Source organism: Melospiza georgiana, chromosome Z (genome assembly GCF_028018845.1).
Source record: "Melospiza georgiana isolate bMelGeo1 chromosome Z, bMelGeo1.pri, whole genome shotgun sequence".
NCBI classification, from domain to species: Eukaryota; Metazoa; Chordata; class Aves; order Passeriformes; family Passerellidae; genus Melospiza; species Melospiza georgiana.
This window is the reverse complement of record NC_080465.1, coordinates 74,623,984-74,642,489: the sequence shown is the minus strand read 5'-3', so window position 1 is coordinate 74,642,489 and position 18,506 is coordinate 74,623,984. Positions and strand designations below refer to the sequence as shown.

At 43.0% G+C, this 18,506-nt stretch overlaps 1 protein-coding gene across 3 annotated transcripts in view; it reads right to left on the bottom strand.

The window, feature by feature from the left end:
• FAM219A (family with sequence similarity 219 member A) overlaps positions 1-18,506 on the bottom strand; it is a 91,864-nt gene that overhangs the window by 46,274 nt on the left and 27,084 nt on the right. The gene's annotated exons all lie outside the window — the stretch shown is intronic.

Here is an 18,506-nt window from a genome sequence, read left to right as displayed (position 1 = left end):
AAAGGATATATACGTGAAGATATTACACCTTTCCTTTTGTACCTCTGATTATACAGCCACAGCTCTGAGGTGCAACATGAGTATTCAAGGCACAAAAGCATCACAGATTCCTTGGTAGCTATTGTAAGAGTCAGTTTAGCAACTGGCATCTGGCCAAACCAGGATCATAAAAAGCCCCATACAACCTTACAACTGCTCTTTAAACCTCAACTCTTGAGGGGAGATAACCTTAAAATGATTAAAAAATTGAGCCATATGTCAGAGCCAAGGTCACAGTGTGTTTGGAGAACAGAGGCAGGAGCAGGAGCCCAGGTCCTTGGCTGTATGTTGCAGTTGTATCCTATGGAAAACTGCACAGTCCCAGTACAGTCTGCAAGGGACCATGGCAGCTTCTTGTAGTGACTGAATTTGTGCCCATTGGTTATTGTCGAGAGCTTATTTCAGGTCTGTGTCCCATCTTTACTTCTTCAAGCCTTTAACAGAGCCTCACCAAGAGGAACAGCCTGTTTTTCATTTCCACCTCAAATGAAAATTTTCAGACTCCCCTGCATAGTGAAGGGGAATTGTGCTTCCTTCCCATGGACAACCCTAACACCTAGCGAAATGGGCTGAGGAAGTGCAGGGCAAGTGGAGCCTACTACTGAAATGCCATTATTGTCAGCATATACAGAGTGGTTTATGGATCCCCTTCATGCACAGGTAGGCTGCCCCAGCTGTACATGAAACACAAAATCAAAGTTTGGCTGAATGAAACACTAGAAATTTCGGTTGGTTCTAGCACATACTGCAGAAGTGACATATTCTGACAAAAAAAGACCTGGTGCAATACAAGTGACACCAGGAGAGCCCTGTTGCAGTGACGTTAGTTCCCACCAATGTCCTGGAGACCGGATAATTGCTGCCACAGGCCATTGATTGGATCCAGCATGGCAAACACGATGTTATTAAGCTTTTACAGTCTCTGGCTGTAAGAACAATAGCCGGAAAGGATGGGATGGCTCCACATCCAGCCCTTTCAACAGACCAAGGGCTCTAATCAGTGCTTCAATGTCACAGCTATTAAAAGCATAAATCTGGGGTTACCTGCTATTTTCCAGTTGGTTTGGGGTTTGTTTTTGTAAGACAGCTGATTTTTACATGTTCAACTTCTGTACAGGTGTGATGAATGAGGTCTTTCTTTTCGCTTCTGGAATATCCCTGGCACCTTTAATCTAATCCCTCAGATCCCTTTCTGAGCTGTTTGATTGCTTCTTCTGTTCACTCCTTCTCGGAGAATAATTTTTCATTCTGCCTGTCTCCTGCACCGAGTAAATGTCCCATCTTCCAGAGAGCAAGGGTGTCTGGTTCTGTAGGCTCTCTGACTGTGGTCTCAACCCAGGAAAGGAGATAGGGTGTAACAGGATACAAACAAAGCCCTGAAGAAGCACTGCGGGGCTCCACCACTCTGGAATGGAGGCTCTCCAGGGAAGCAATTATGGCACCAAGCCTGTGAGAGTTCAAGAAGGATGTGGACCAATGCTCCCAGGCACACGGTGCAGCTTCTGGGGTTGTCTTGAGCAAAACCAGGAGTTGGACTCTATGCCCCCTGTGGGTCCCTACCAACTCAGAATGTTCTATGATTCAAGAGATATATCAGGAACCATAATGGAAGCCCACTGGCATCTAAAGCTCTGTAACAAATATAAAAATCACACACTCTTCCAACACAGCCCCAAAGATGTGCAGCTACCCAGGGCTCCTGCACCAAGCGTATCTGCCACACTGAAGACAGGTGGGGGTCTCAGTGGTGGACAGCAGCTTAGCCTGGACGGAGAAGAGACTCTGACACAGCCCGTGCTGTTACTGGGCTCAGAGCTGTCCCAGGACAAAGTCCTGACTGTTCACTTGTCCATACTGCAAAGGTGGATCCCAGCAATAAAAAATTGCCAGTTTCTCTTCTCTAGTAGAGAAAACAAAGCCACTAAGCCCAGAGTTCAGCAGCCCTTTTCTCTTTAGCACCACACTTTCAACTCGTCTCCAGAGACGGAAAGCTCAACCACCAGATTTCCATATTTATAAGGAGAGAGTTTCTGTTTAGCCAAGCTTGCGACAGAAATAACCCTGCAAACAGCAGCAGCAGCAAGGCAAACACATCTGAGGGGCAGGGATGTGAAAGCCAGGGGATATCTCACAGTGCTCCTACCTTGGCATGGCTTTCTAGCCCTGCCTGAGAAATTCTGAGGGCACAAATCATTTTGGCTTCTAAAATAAGAGCTTGCCTCGCCCCCGCCCCACACTCCTGTATCTCCGTGACTAATTAGCATCCAGAGGGATACAGATTCTCTTCTGATAAAGCAATGTTTTGCTCCCTTCTCCCCTGACACATTTGTATTAGAAATATCCTCATTATGTGGCTAATCAGGGAAGCTGAGACAAAGGCACAGAAGCTGACTTAAAGGGAAATCACTGATTTTTTTAAAAGGAGCTTATAAATTATTCTGTCTCAAAAGGGCAGGGATATTTCCTCCCCTTCCAGTGCTGAAAAAAAAATGCAAAATTGAGGTTCCTGAAGAAAAAAAATCCATTTTTATTACCAGAAGTGGCTTTTATCATTCCCACTATTTCTGAGCTTGCTCCCAATTTCCTTGGTTACTGCAGGGTTGCAGTCAGTGCACTGCAAAGGTCCTGGAGAGCCTGCCAGCCCTGCGCTGCACACAGGGGCTGGGCTCAGCAAGGCATCTGACAGCTGCAGTGCTGCCTGACACTGTGGACAGCAAGTGACAAGGCTGGTTAGCAGTTTACCATGCTGAGTTTAAAAGTCAGCAGCACATGAAAAGTCAGCCACATCACCAGCCATCCCTTGAGATGGTCTGAAGATATTTTAGCTACATCTTTCATGTAGCACAGCAGGCTGAGTGAAAACCAGAGCGTATTGAGGTAATCTGCACTTGGCAGAAGGTCTCTGAAATAAAGGCAAGCAGACACCATTTGGCAATAGCAGAAGAGCTTTTTAAAGGAATTTGTTTCCCTTCCATGCTCCCTGGAATGGAGCTGGTGTCCATCCAGCTCCAGCCTGTCTCCTTCACCTCCCGCTGACAGCACCAGAAAGAGATACCAGGCCAGACAGCTTCCGCCTCGCCTCCTTCAAGGCAGCCCCTTTATCAGCTGAAATCACGCCATCTGTCCCCAGCACCCTCTGAGGAGCCGCAGCAGATTGTGAAGCATGGGATGATGCACTGCGTGATGTGGGAACAGGAGGTCGAGGGAGCTCATTGCATGCACAAAAATCCCAACCAGATCCCTGTTTGAGCTGGGAATGGAGATGAAAAGGTGAACACACCATCAGTGCTCCCTGGGACAGGCTCAGGCACGTGCACAGACTCCTGGTCTTTATTCAGGTCCCTCTGGGCTGCTGCTCCTTCTGCTGGTGATGCATGGACCAGCCCCAAGGCCCTGTGCTGGCCCTCCCAAAGGCTTTGCTGGAAGGCAGACTGCTGTGAACAGTGGCAGGGGTTTGCCCGCTTTGCTTTTTAAGTGTAACTGCCCAAATCTTTGGATTTTGAGCATTTTTTTTTCAGATGCCAAATGTCTACTCTTCGGGATGAAATTCTGCATTTTGGACATTTCTCTTAGCCTAATTTGAAATATGTTCCATATTTGTATATAATTTTTTAAAAACACCAACTTTTTTCTTTTTCTTTTGTTGAGGTGGGGTGCTGGGAACACATTTGGCCACCTGAGCCCTCCCCTCCAAGTGATATTCCTCTCTGCAGGTACAGCCCAAGGCTGAGGCTGATGAGGGCAGGGGGACTGGCAGGAGGTGAGCAGGGAGGAAAAGCAGGATCTGGCAGTCGGACTAGAGATGTCTGGAGAAGGTGATAGAAGAGAGAGACTGGATGGATAGCCAGACAGCCAGGAGGGGAAAGAAGAATAGTTTGGTTCCTAGAAGAACAGGCCCAAGAAGAGAAGGAAGAGACACAACAGGGACAGCAAAAGGTACCCATGGTTAGAAGCACTGGAGGACACAGCTGTCAGACATCAGTGATATGATGTACCCTCCCAGGCAGTGCTCTGCAAGGCTCACAGACCTGAAGCACAACATCTGACCATTGCTGTTACTTCTCTAGGAGATCCTAGGCTACGTTTGAGGGAAGCTCCAGAAACCTTCTGGCAATGAACAGATTTAGGAACCTGACTGTGACCTGAATACAGCTAAGGCTGGTGGCATGTAGCAATGTGTTCAGACAGAGCCCAGAGACATGCTGGTGATGCTGTGACAGGCCACGCTGGGGTTTTCTCATAGTACATTTTTCTGTTCTAAAACTGCAGGGAACTGACATTTGAAGAAAATAGCAGGGATACTTTTCCAAGCTCTCAAATACAGCAGCTACTGCAGCCTAATTTGAGCCCCTGCAGCCCATGTGCTACAGCATAGCCTGTAATGTCATATCCATGTAAACCCTTTCCCTTGGTAGTGCATCATGGACCTGTGCTGGAGATGAAACGGGTTACACAACAAAAGAACAGAAGCCCAAGTCTGTGGTTTCTTGCAGAAGCTGCAAGTGATGTAGGGAAAAAGGTAGAGATGATTTTGTGATTATACACTGCGGAGCTGTCCTAGAGAATTGGGACTTGTATGCTCTTACAAGAAATGTGCCAGGTGTCTAAAACCAGATTTCCCAGAAAGGGTCACTAATAAGGTCTCCCTACTTTGCTGGAACACTGGATCAGAGCCCTGCAGTGTGATATGATGGGTGCTTACAAATGCTACCAAAATTGAGTGGGAGTTGTACTTGCTGCAGGTGAAAATATGTATGAATGTATATGAATCAGAAGTGGGGGAGTGGGAAAGACCCAGGCAATAGGTATCCTACACTGAAAACCCCAAATGAATGTTGGGCCTTACTCTGTCTGTCTCAAGCCCTTACCTGTGCAGTCACAAGATCATGAGACATGGAAGGTATTTTGAAAAATCTAGAGGCATTTGGTAATTTCTGGCATTTCTAACACATCCCTTCACCTAGCAGTAGGGCTGCAGAGATAAACAAGGACTCTGTGAAGTGCTCAGATGTCTTATTTCATGCTAAATGCCACAGAACAGTCCATAAAATGTCTTTCTAGGCCATTAGGGGAGTTTTGCTCCTCTGCCTTTTCTTCACCTTGTGTTCCTGTGGCTCTGACACGTAATTCTGTACCTGAACTGTTTTTCCAGAATTAGCTTGTTAACGTCTTCATGCTCTTCGCTCAGTTAATTTTCTCACGAATTTACACATTATCATTCAAACTGCTGCAATTCAGGGAGAGAGAGAGTGTTTCAATTATGTCACACATCCCTGGTCAGTGTAAAGAGTCATCTCTCTACCAATCTGTCCTTTCCTCTGTCTTGAAAGCCTGTTTGCAAGCTTCCCTGCTGGCATCACCCTGCTGCCTGGTGCAGCCATCCTCCACCAAAACCTGGCAGAGTGGAAAACCTCAGTGAAGTAAGAGCTATTGAAGTAAGGAACTATTGCAAGAAATGAGAGTAGCAGCCCCAACGCTTACCTTGATCTTACCAAAGACTTGCCCTCATCCCAAACAAGGGTGCCTGCCCTGGGATGACCTGGCACTTGGGGAAGTCCCCTTTCCAGACCCAGTATTTAGAGGCCTGCCAGAGGTGATGAAAAAAGAATGCCCATTCCTTCTCACACTGTTTATTTCTACTTATTTATAGATCCATGCATCCAGTAAGGTGAGTCTTGTACCAGTGGATCCACAAGATGTAGGGATGGATTTTCAACTCAGCCTCTCGCCCCTCACCCCACTGACTCAGCTTTGGGATCGGTGTCACTTAAACTAAGTCCTTAATACTTGGTGTTTTGAAACAGGAGTTCAAGTATCTATTAACCTTTTACCTTTTTCTCCCACCTCTTCGATTGATTTCTTCTTCACTGCATGCCACCAATGTGCTGCTTCAAGAAGAAACAATCTCAGTATTTTCAGCATTTCTTTCTTTCCTGTTAGAGATACTCAAACTCTTCATGATTCTAAAATACTGTTTTTAGGATGGCTGAACAGAAACACACACCATGTTCCAGGCAACATACTACTGATTTAGGATGACTTTACAGTTTTTTGCCAGCATTTTAATCTCCCTGAACTTTGGTTTGCCTTTATGTTGCTATCACCACACTGCACAGCTGGCTTCATTCCTGTTCCCTGTAGTGATGCTGAGTATTTTTTTCCCTGTGTCTCAGCTTTTCTGCCTTCCTTTTAATCTTGCATAGTGTTTTTGCAGGAGAAGTCTGAATCATTTTCCCCTCTTTTGTATTTGGGAAAACTGAGATCCAGAGAAGTGAAGCTGCTAAAGATAAGAGAAGGAGAATTGAGTCCTTCTCCAGGGTTCTATCCCCTGCAAGAAAAGCATCTTCATACAGGCAGTTCTATGAACACATTAGAGAGGATGCATCAGAAAGTACTGAGAACCAATATTACACCCCAAAATACACTGCAGGAGAAAAAAAAGTGGTCAGGAGTTGCAGTTCCAGCACTATATTACAGTCTTGAAGCATTTTAAATGAAGAAGAAAATTACATAAACCACCAGTCTCACATGCCAGAGTGTTCATCACAAGTTTTAAATGTTGGTGTCAGTATACAGGCTTGCATGTTCATCCCATTATCTCCCTTTTCCAGCAAATTGTTTTTCCAGATTAGCTTGTGAATGTCTTCATGCTCTTTACTCAGTAATTTTCTCAGGAACTTACCCTCTCCTATTATCATCCAAACCAGTGTAACTCACAGAGAGTGCTGATGTTCCAATTATGTCACATGTCCCAGATCAATGTGAAGAGCCACCTCGCTACCAATTGCTACTTCTGACAATTTCTTCTCCTGATGAGTCTCACTCATATAAGGAGCTTGGAACTAAAAAGGGGAAGAGCAACAAGTGATCCTAAAAAGCAAATTAAAAATGTACATCTCTCCTCTTAAGGTACCCTCTCAGTTTTAAGTTTTGAGCTGCACACAGCATGTATAGTGTCCTGTCTATATGTTCCCCTAGGATATACAGAAAAACAGAGACTAGAGAAAGAAAGAGTGAAACATAAGAATAGCAACTTCTGGGGCTTCAATTCGGTTTCTAAGCTGCCAATAGAATTAATACAAGTGAAAGCATTAGGAAGACCTTTCACTATCAATGAAGCCTTTTAGCTTAATAAAGACAGCTTGGACAACACATTCAGATAAAGGAAAGATGGTTCACATAAAATTTCTGTAAGAAAGGTCCCCTGAGCCTGGTTCTATCTGTATGTCTTCACAGTTTTCAATTAACACTGCAGGTAGGCACAGAAACACTTTCAGCTCATTATCCTCTTTTCCAAGAGTGGTGGACATAAGATATTTAGCTGAAAAAGCCCTTTGTAGATCTTTTAAATTCCATTATCATTAGGAAGACAGGCATCCAAAAGAGATATTGTCTTCCTTACTAATAGTTTTATCTTCTGCAGGGTAGAAGCAGCTTTGTGCATTAATTTAAGGTTGCAATATCTGTGCAGCTGGAAAAATCTATCTGAAATGTAAATCTTCAGAGCAATGATGGATTGAAGCTGAACTCAGGCACTTGACTTCTGGAGGCATAAATAGGAACATTACTGGATCAAATATTCATCAGCCTCCCAATGAAATAAAAAATGGTAAATAAATAGAAGTATCTCTGGGTGATCATTCTCATTATCTGACTATACAACACAACCAAAGAATCACTAAAGAAAGTTTGTCATTAGCTGTTAATTGAAGGCACTTTTAGAAAGTGCTGCTTAAGACTTGAAAGATTGACTGTATTTCCAACCACTGTCTAATGTGTATGTTGGAGCTGTATTATAAAGCAGTCTCATTAGGACCCTGCCTCCAGCGCCACAGCTCAGAGAGAGCTTCTGATGCTTTAGATGAAATTCACATTTGAAATAGCTCATCTACATACAGCCTAACCCCTGGGCACATCTTGCATACTTAACTGCATACAGATCTATCTAAGTGATGCGCATGTTGTAGAAACGCACAGTACCTAAGTGCATTGTAATGACACTCAAAAGAGGCAGCAGAGTCCCGGCCCATGGTGATGTACAACCACACGATGCGCCAACAACCCACATCATCATGATCAGCCTATAAAAGCTGAGAGCAGTTACCTGAGGGCATGATTTTAGGTTTGCTTCCTCTTTACTGCTCTTCCACATACCTTCTTTCGCTCTTACCATCTTTCTCTCCTTATTTCCAGACCTTTTATTTTCACACACTAATGGGAGCGTGTTAGTGTTGAAGAGGATCTCCTGTCAAGATAATAATTCCTAGAGACACCATACTTCCCATGAAGCAGCCAGCTTCTACCTCTAACATGTTCTAACCTGATAAAATGTGAGGGCTTTCAATTTACTTCAAAATGGATACACTTCCACTTAAACTTTTCTCTGCCTCTACAATTGCTGAAGTAAAAATACATCTTGTATCTACTTTACCTCCAAAGCAATGTTTTCAATCTAAGTTATAGGGCCATCTATAGTAACTCAACATTGGGCATCATCACAAGAATTGGTGCAAACTGCCTACAGAACCACTGCTTTTAATTGAGTGGTGTGATGTAGGGTGATCCTGAGACAGCACACAGGGAGCCTGAGCCCAACAGAACAGGGTCACAGAAAATGAAACAGGGTCATGGCCAGGAAACACCAAAAACAACTCAAGTGGCTCAGCTATACTAGAGAGATCAACAGTTTAATTGTAATATGTGTTCCATAAAGAAAAGGCATTTAGCTATCAGAAAGCACCCAAAGGAGGGCCATGAGGATGGTGAAAGTCTGGAGGGGAAAGCTTTATGAGCAGTGGCTGAGGTCACTTGGTCTGTTCAGCCTGGAGGAGAGTGAAGGGGAAGAGCTCATCGTAGTCTACAACTTCCTCAAGAGGGGAAGCAGAGGGCAGACACTGATCTCCTCTCTGTTGTGCTCAGGGACAAGTCATGAGTGAATGGCCTGAAGCTGTGTCATGGGAGGTTTAGGTTGGATATCAGGAAAAAAATTCTCACCCAGAGGGTGGCTAAGCACTGGAAAAGGCTCCCCAGGGAAGTGGCCATGGCCCCAAGCCTGAGTTCAAGAAGTGTTTGGACAGTGTTCTAAGGCACATGGTGTGACTTTTGGGCTGTCCTGTGAATGGCAGGAGTTGGATTTGATGATGCCTCTGGTTCTCTTCCAACTCAGCTTATTCTATGATTCAGTTTGTACAGCCACTAGAATAAATATCAGATCAGAAGAATGACACTGAGATTGTGTTATGTTTAATCACAGGATAGTGGTGTGCATCTACCCTTTCTCTGTTTTTTATGCTTCCACTTCTGCAGTAGTTGCAAAAAATTAGAAGCAGAGCAATAGGCAGCACTGAGCAGACACCTCTGCTTACACAGAGACGTAATTCACTCACATTTCCCACTTCACTAATTTTAGACTTGTACTACTCCTACAGTATGTAAAATCCCACCAGAATTTATTTGATCAGAAATTAATATTAAATAGCACAAACAGTACAGTTTAGAGCCATTTGCCTCAACTCCTTCAAGGGCTTTTCAGATATTACTCCCCCATCAGTATTTAACGGGTCAGGGTTCAGGGAATTTGTGACTGACAGCTTTTGAAGCTTTCAAAACCACCTGTATGGCTGAACTCTAGTTTGAGCTGCTAGTTCTCAGGTCCAGCTTTTACATAAGGAAAATTACAAAGCTGTGCCCATGCCTATAGTAACCCTGAGCTGCTGACAGTGACCCCTGCACAAAGAAACAATGTGTGGCATCTTAATTACACACTACTTAATGCCAAACATCTTCATTTACAACCATGCCCAGGACCTTGTACCCAACACTCACATAAACATTTTGGTTATCATTCTGCATTATCACTGCACAGGTATCCAGTTGCATTAGCACACCATGTTTTAACTCCAGACACAAGAAGTACACCAAGTAGAACAGGAGCTTGTATTGTGGTTTGTGCAGAGCCAAGATGTACCTCACAAAAGCATGGCTGTGTGGAGAACACAGATGCTGAAGTTGCATCCTTCCTTCACTTCAGTTTAATTCCTCACTGTCTCTACTCCCTGATATATCCAGCAACTGCTGCACAGCTTTTCCTGAGCTGTACATTTCTTCTGAAATGAATATCATTTCCCAAAGGCTTCCAGAACTAGCTTAGGTCTTACACCAGCAATACAGTTTTCAGGAGGCAGTCATCACAGTGAAGGTGTCTTAAGAGAGAAGAATGCAGCCCACTAACAACCAGCAATCAGGGCTTCTTACTGAGCCCCTGTCAGGAGGAACTCCTGCTCCTTCTGTCAGTGTGACCCCTTGAGACTCCAATCTGCAGGTGATGGACAAAAAGAAGAGTTTGGAAAAGAATTTTTCAGTCACATCCCCACAGAGAGTATGAACTATTAGGGGCAGGTGAACACAGTCTACAACAGTGACTTTAGTCAAGACCTCAGCTATTCAGGCGAGACTACTGCCGCTAATACAAAGCACTCCCCCTTCCACCACAACCAACTGCCAGGCTGACAACTCTGACATTCACCCACAAATTGTGACATTTGCTTGCTTAATGTTTATGCATTTCTTTCATCAACAGCACGGTTCAGCTGGCATGCTACTATTTTCTTGAAATAGGAGGGATATGGCTTTTCTGGAAGCATAGGCTGCTTTACCATCTGATTACCTCCTCAAAGCCATAGTGCTCACCAGCCCAGAGTCTGAGCAGCAGCTGGAAAGAATAAAGTTGTGATCACACTACTCCTTGCATACACAAGCATCTCAATGCTTACTGCTGCGACCACAACTGCATTGACTGGACCCTAAATCCAGGACCAGCTTTGTGAAGCCACTGCAACTGGGCTGTGCTGATTCACAGATGCTGCTGGGCACAGCTACGGGAGGCAGCTGGAGCATCTCATGTCATATTCAAGATGACTGTCACAAAAACACCACAGGTGAAAAATAGCATTGTAAGCACAAGACTCCTACATCTGTTTAAGTCTATGAGGAGAGTAAGAGGCTACATGGCTCTGCCATGTGCAGACTCATCCCTGCTTCAGAAGCAGGAGTTCCAATGTTATCTGAGCAAGCTTTGTATTTTATATGCAAACAATTACATGGTCCAAACATCTGCTCTTCTTTCTGATAAACCTTCCTCACTTGGGGAAATGGAGGGAAGAAAATTTCAAGGTCCAGACCAAGTGTCTTTCACTCAAATGCACTCAGTAGGTCCCTTGTACCATTGTTTCTAGCTGGAGGAACTTCATATTTCCATTCAGATCTTTCTAGCTGAGAATGTTGCACCAGCACTGAAAATTAAGAAATGCAAGTCATTACTACTGTTCTCCTTGTTTTCAGATGAAAAAATTTTAAGAGGGGAGGGGCAACACTACACTTCATTGCAGAATTACTGGAGTGACACTATACTTACACTGGAATGAAAACAGCAGTCTTATTTAAACCCTCTCAAGATACCAGGATCTAAGAACAGCAAAAAAGCCCCACAAGGATGGAGGAAGCTGCTTTCATCCCAGCCAGTGTGAGAACCATCTGTTAAGAGATTCACTTACGTTGTTGGAGTAACAATGCCACAGCTGTTCTCCATGAATTAAAGAGAGAGCCAAATCTAAAAGAATTGCGTCTTTCAGAAGACAGTTAAAGAGACTCTCTTCCTTTTTATTGCATTTCAAGATGATACAAGGAGGGAGATGCCACTGGCAAACTCCTGCTTTTTCTTTATGGAGAAAAAAGGAAAGCACATAATTTTAACCCAAACCTCACCATTGGTTTTCTAAATTTCATAACCCAAGGAATTTCAGTTCATACACATTCTATCCAGTAGCAGATAATTTGAGACCTGTGTTAGGGCACTGGTCCCTGTGTGCTAAGTATACCTCCCAAACAAACTACAAATCCATTTGGTACTGAACACGCTGCCAACAGAGGTGGACATAAGCAAAACAAAGCATAAGGTCATAAGGTTCTTCAATCTTCTCCCACTAAAAGAAGTGCTGACCTAGAGGTTTTCTTTTAGCCAAGTGAATGTTCCTCTATTGTCTTTGTTTATTTTAATGACTAGGGCAAGCCTCATGCAAACTTGCACCCATTCAAATCTTGTACAAGGACAAGACGTCATTTTTAAAATTGTCCTGTGCTCAAGCCAACTAATGTAATTCCTGTAGACCCCACTCAAACCATCTCCACTGGCATCTGAAATGCCCCTGGCTCCCAGTGAAGTGAGCAGGTGGAGTTTGTATTCAGACTGCTGGCGCCAGATGTCAACCGCAGCCAGTGTGATGACTTCTTTACAGCAGCCATGACATGACAGATTTAGACAGTGAGTCTAAAGAGACTCTAAGAGACATTTTCTGCTCTCTTTGCCTGGATGTACGTGGTCCTGACTCCTATCTGCTCCTCTTCCCCTGTGTCAGCTGTGACTTTGCCACTCTTGTTTCTGCATGAACATTGTGATGAACCACTGATAGTTGAAGGTGTGCCCCACAGTCTTTAACTAGTACAGTCAGCAAAGAATTTTCATAAAGCAGCAAACCTGGACCATAAGGACGCTGCTCTGCATAAGAAAAGGCCTTAAAATCCAAGCACAACTGTGGAACACTTGAATTCTAAATGATAATAACTATTTTTCTTTCCTGTAAGAAATCTAATGCCTTTTTTTTTTTTTTGCCTTGCAGATACCAAAAGCATGGCCAAGACTAATTAAATCCTTTCAAGAACACTGCCTAATAGATATTGTAGATATTGGTAAAGTATAGATAAATTACTTTCCCTCAAAACCGGACTAATGTGGAAAAGTCTGGAAATGTTAAAAAATAATAAACGTGAAAGCATGTAATAATTACTTCAATTAAAAAAAAAACAAAACCCTGAACTGTTCTGCTTTTAAGAAACTGTCCTTTTAACTTCATGGACTCACAGAAAGTTACTGGATGCACTGGCCGTGCAGCACCATAAACTGTAAAGATCAGGGCTACTGCTCCAGGCTAATGATGTAATTTTCCACAGGGTGGTTTTCATTTACAATTCACTTATTGTATCTGGAAGTCTAATTGTAGCCAAGTACATTTTCGGGTTGTTCAAGGTATAATAAAGAACCAAATAGCTCAGAAAGGCAGCTTTAACTTTATAATTAGAAACATTTGCTATTTCAGGTGGCTTCTCCCCAGCATGTTTATAAGTTTCCCAATATACCTTTCAGCATGTTGTAAAAATAAATTATGACAACCACAGAGTGACTCATAGATACAATAAGAAAAAGGGGAGAGGATTCTGGATAAATCTGAGTGTTCGTAAGCAAATCTGAATGCTCATAAGCAAAGTGTCTTCTAGTATAAATAAAGATATAGACAAGGAATATCTGCACTTGACTCCTGAAGGCCCATTAAACACAAGGTAACAATGGCAATTGGTCCCCATTTCCCCACACATGAGATTAGTTTATCTGTCCATGTCAGAAAAATGCAGTGCATTGGCAGCCACCACCCCAGTGTAACCTGGTAGCTACTACCCACTGGCACAGCCAGGGATGCTTTTCCAACCCTCCATGACCCCAGTTAGTACTGACACTCCAGACCACTCTGGACCCTGCAACCCAATCCCCTCTGGAAGTCACTGGGAGCAGTCTGCAGTGATGGGGACAAGGCAGGCCAAGTTACACCAGCAAGTGACACAAGAATTTCACCATGATGGGGGACAGCCAACACTGCTCCTCTGCAGCTAGTTTGGTGAGATCAAGAGCAAAATTAGTAGAAGGCATATTTCATAACCCATTTTTTTATATGAGCTCTAGTATGGCAGAATTCAGTCTTTACGAAAATCTGTGGTGCTCTCTCCAAAGAGTATTCTAATGACTCTTGTTTAATATATTTGCTGAACTGGAAAGAAACGTTTTCTACTGTCTCACAAGTTCTCCAACTCACTAATTTCTCTCTGTGTAAGAGAAATATAAAAATTATGTTAGACACAGAAAACAGCACCTTAAATTTAAAAGGCCCAGAGTCAGTTGTTCCAAGGTTAGTGGAATGGTCGTAAATAAACAGTTGAATAAAAAGATGAATTTTCTCTTACTTCCAGGAATTTAAGAGTTAACCCTTTCCTACTGCTATCCCTAAAGTGGATATTAAGGAGGAGTACTGAGCAGCAAATATTTCTGATTGCTTTATTTTCTGCCCCTTATCATTGCAAGCTATTTTTTCTGTAAAACATACAAGGTTATAACTGCCATTGCAGAATACACAAGTAAACACCAAATATCAAATCTTCTAAAGACTCTCCTTCCTTCCCACCTTCTAGCATGTCTGGATATTGCTTCAATCATCCTAATGACACGGATGATACAGATAAACTCTCTTTAGGGACACTGGCCACAAATACCCTGTGAACAGTCAAAAAAAGGAGGTCAGGAGTCTACTTAAAAAAAAAAAAAGCAGAGCTGGACATAAGCACAGGACCAGACACCACCCCTTCCAAGTAGTTCTGTCTGTGGTTGCTGAATCCTCCTGCTGCAATGCTGTAAACCCTGAGCTCCTGTCCACCACAAATGCAGCTCTGCATGCCAGCTATGCCTGCATGGGACATGCTGGTAATGCTGGATACAGGCTCAGTCAGCATGAGGACGTGGCTTGGGGAAGGGGGACGTTCCTTCCCTTTTCATGCCATTTTTTGGCATTCTGTGTAAGTAGATACATTGCTGATGGCTGTTTTTGCTGTACTGTGATTTTATCAGTACAGAGCTTCCATGCTTAAAGAACAAGGGTGCAGACCATTCTCTGCTTGCAGTGCACTAAAGCAACCTGAAGAAAAACATTTTCTTTCAGTGGTATTGCTCAAACTTTACATTCAATGCACTTCTGCAGCCCACATAGCCTTGTTGAGGGCTCTCACCCTGCCAAAACAACGAGTAAGAAGAGAATGTAATACCTAAGTTTAAGCTCTTCTCTTTCCATAAATAACAATATGAACAACTCTATACAATCAACATTTAAAATACATGTTCGCATTTAACATCTTTTGTATTATTCCCATTAGGTTGCCTGTTTAAACCAACAGAATATTGCAGAGATCATGAAAACCAGCTATCTTGACTCTTACACTAAAACAGTGAGAAATTCTGAATCCTAAAACTGTACTAAAAACATTTACTAAAAAGAAGAAAGAAAAATTCTGACTTTGCAACCTGATAAAATATTGGCTATAGCCTAAAAAAGCAAGCTAGGAGTTGATAAATTTCATAAATTCTGTCACTGTTAATGAGGAAAGTTTACCAAGAGATTAAAATTCTTACAAATTTCATCATAAGCAAGGGAATTAAGAAAAGCTATCAAACATACTAGTGCCTGCCCAACTAAACAGGCCACAGCAGATGGAGAGGCTGGAGAAAAAGCAAAGATGGCCAGATACTCTGCATGGAGCAGTGCTGTCAGCTCTCCCTCTCATGGTGTCCATGTCCACAGAGCTCCTTGGATGCAGGGCATTCCAGAACACACCCACCAGGGCTTTTAGAAATTAGTCTTTTATCTGTGATAAAATACTCACTTGTTATAACATGAACTAGCCATGTGATGAAATGATGCCTTGCTGTTCTCATACCTGCTCTAGCTCAGCTTTGCTCTGCTCACTACTCAGCAGAGCACTGAGATCCACCTGCAGAACAGAGGAGCCTAAAGCTCACCTCAGGTTTTCACTACACGACAGTCATACACAGAACAGCAACTGAGTGAGTATTCATCCATCATCTGTGGCATAAAAATGACTAATTAGCATCTCCCCAGTAATATTTTGCAGAGAAGACTTGGTTTATTACAACCAGACAGCACAATGCTGGCTCTCAGTGCTTAAACTCACTTGAACCTAACAAGTTTCTTCTTTGTAATTTGCTAGCCATGACATTTCTAAAGATCACCATCTCTGCCACGCAAATCACCTCTGCAGGCAAAGAATGAGGCACATGTCCTAGCATAGGTACTTCTGCTCTGAAGTTGTTTATTTTATAAAGCTGTTAGGTTAGCACGTCAGGAAACACTGGGTTCTCCTTCTCATCCAAGGCTCCAGCAATTTTCCCATCTCCAGACTGGCCATGGTGCTGCATCATAACACCACTGGCTTCCAGCTAATCAGCAAAAAGAGAGTGAGGCTTTTATGAGGCCATGATTCTGGTTCTTCCTGAATTATCTCTGAGTCTGAGTTTTTACTCAGCGTAGAATACTTGCAGATAACATTGTTGCTAGCAGACTCCAGCGGACAACTTTGAACAGCAAAGATCAGGTAACTGAACTTCTGGAAAGTTTTAGGGACATAATAATACCCTAATAATACCCTGGCCATAATGATAGGCAACAGACACCTAGTTATCTCAACTGCAGCAGTTAACAGAAGTTTAAGAGAACAAATTAAAAAAATATTTCTTTCAAGCTTCCAGTATCTTTAACTGGATTCCCAGGCTTAAGGTGAAGAACAAGAAATGCAGGGAAAAGAGATGGAAATGCTAGAGATTAATTTTAGAACCAACCACACGCTGTTTCCTTGCAGCTGGTGAGTGACCTTTGCATTATTCTCAGCTAGCAGGAAATTCCAATCTACATTAATAAGCAGAATATTGTTCACTCTTCTAACAGTGTTTAAAGTCTTTCTTGCACATATAGACCTCAGTCATTTTCTGTACACCTCTTCACACTGTCTGCTCATCTCAGTGCATTTGGTTTGCAACACTGCTAACAACCATGTGGCTGTTCTCTCAAAAAATAACCACTCAGAAAGTTTTAAATGGGAATGGAGGAGGGATCCTTCACCCTTCACAGCTATTCTGCAACAGGCATTTCCAGATGGTCACTGCTAAGAGGCAGTTACTTTTAATCAGGGATTCACCCCAAATTTTCTGAGATTATTTCAGCAATGAAGGATTTAATGTATGATTAGATGAAGACAAATGGGGTGCTATTCGTTGCAGACATACAGTTCTCATTAAACTCAGTAATGCCTCTACACAGACGTGACTGGATTTCCAGATTTTGACTGCAGCTTGCTAAAATATGTTTTCAGCTACAACCAAGCATTTAAAAAGGAAGCTGCAGCACAGTGACAAATCAGTTTCTTAAGTATCTAACTGGAAGGAGGTCTTAAATTAATTTTATAGAAATATTCTTCTGGTTGTTTTCTGTACAGCAGAAAGCCTATCTGTGTGAGGTACCAAAGCACTCTCCACTTGACTAGAAAAGCCCAATCCCATCTAACTGGAGGTGATGGCAATGATCCTGCCCACGCAACGCCTTCTCCCTGCTTTGCCCCCACATCCACGGCACGCTGCTGTCTCCAAGAGTGGCTGCATTGCTGCAGCAGGGAAAGCAGGTGTCACTCTAAGAAGCGCTGAATGAGTTCTGCATGCACTTAACTACAAAGAAACAAGTGAAATTTAGCCCAGCATCCATCATTTGGATGCCAGAACGCCAGTCCAAGTCACATGAAAACATTTCTTCTTGACAATGGACTCAGGCCCATGTTTTGGTTGCAAGCACAAACTCTTCACCTCACTTGGGAACATCAAGTGTCATCTTTCATACCTTGGGTACATGTCCTCCAAGAACAGGCTGGTGGTTGCAAATGGCCCATTCCTCTCTGTCCTGCTACACCTCTGCCAGCTCCTGACTCACAGAGAGGGAGCATCCCTTCCCTCCTTTTGCTGGCTAAGAAGGATCACTGTCTGGCTCAGGTTTGCAGAGACCTCATGAGGTCCCCTGGTCCAATTTCCCCTGCTCAAAAGAGGCTACCTAGAGCTGGATGCCCAGGACCATGATGAGATAGCTTTTGAATATCCTCAGCATGGACAATGCCTGTATGGGAAATCTGGAAACCATGCTCCACCAGAGAACAGCATGTTTCTGTTGCTGCCCCACTAGCTGTATTCATCTCCCAGGGCAATTTGAGGCAGGCAAGCAATGCTCTGCTGCCCTAAAATGTACAGACTTTCCTTAAAGAGGTCACCAGTGAAAATTCCTGCAGCAGTGTTGAATACAGGAACCCTGGCTTATGCTAGGTCTGAGGCATTCAAGTCCCATAAGTATACACTCTTCCTTCTTTCTAGTAAGAAGACACTGAACCAGCTAGGGAAAACAGCCAATTAAACATTTCCCTGCAGGTCATAACCATAGCTAGAAATTCTTAATTAACAAGTTAAAACTCATTTACAAAAGGCTTCTTAACATTTTTAGGACTGGTATACTTAGCTTGCCAACCAGAAAATAGCCTGAAACACCATATGGAAACCACCAGATTTTCCTTTTGTATTTGTCTCAGTTCATATACAGCAAGTTTCAGAAGGAAGTATCTAACCTGCTGAAAGTTTATTTATCTGAAGGTTTTTTAAAAAAATACTGAAAAGAGCTTTTAAAGCTGTAGTTTATAATCGGTTTTGGAAACTATGACAAGGTATTTACTGTCCAAGACAATGATTTGAAGGTTTTCACTCATTTAAG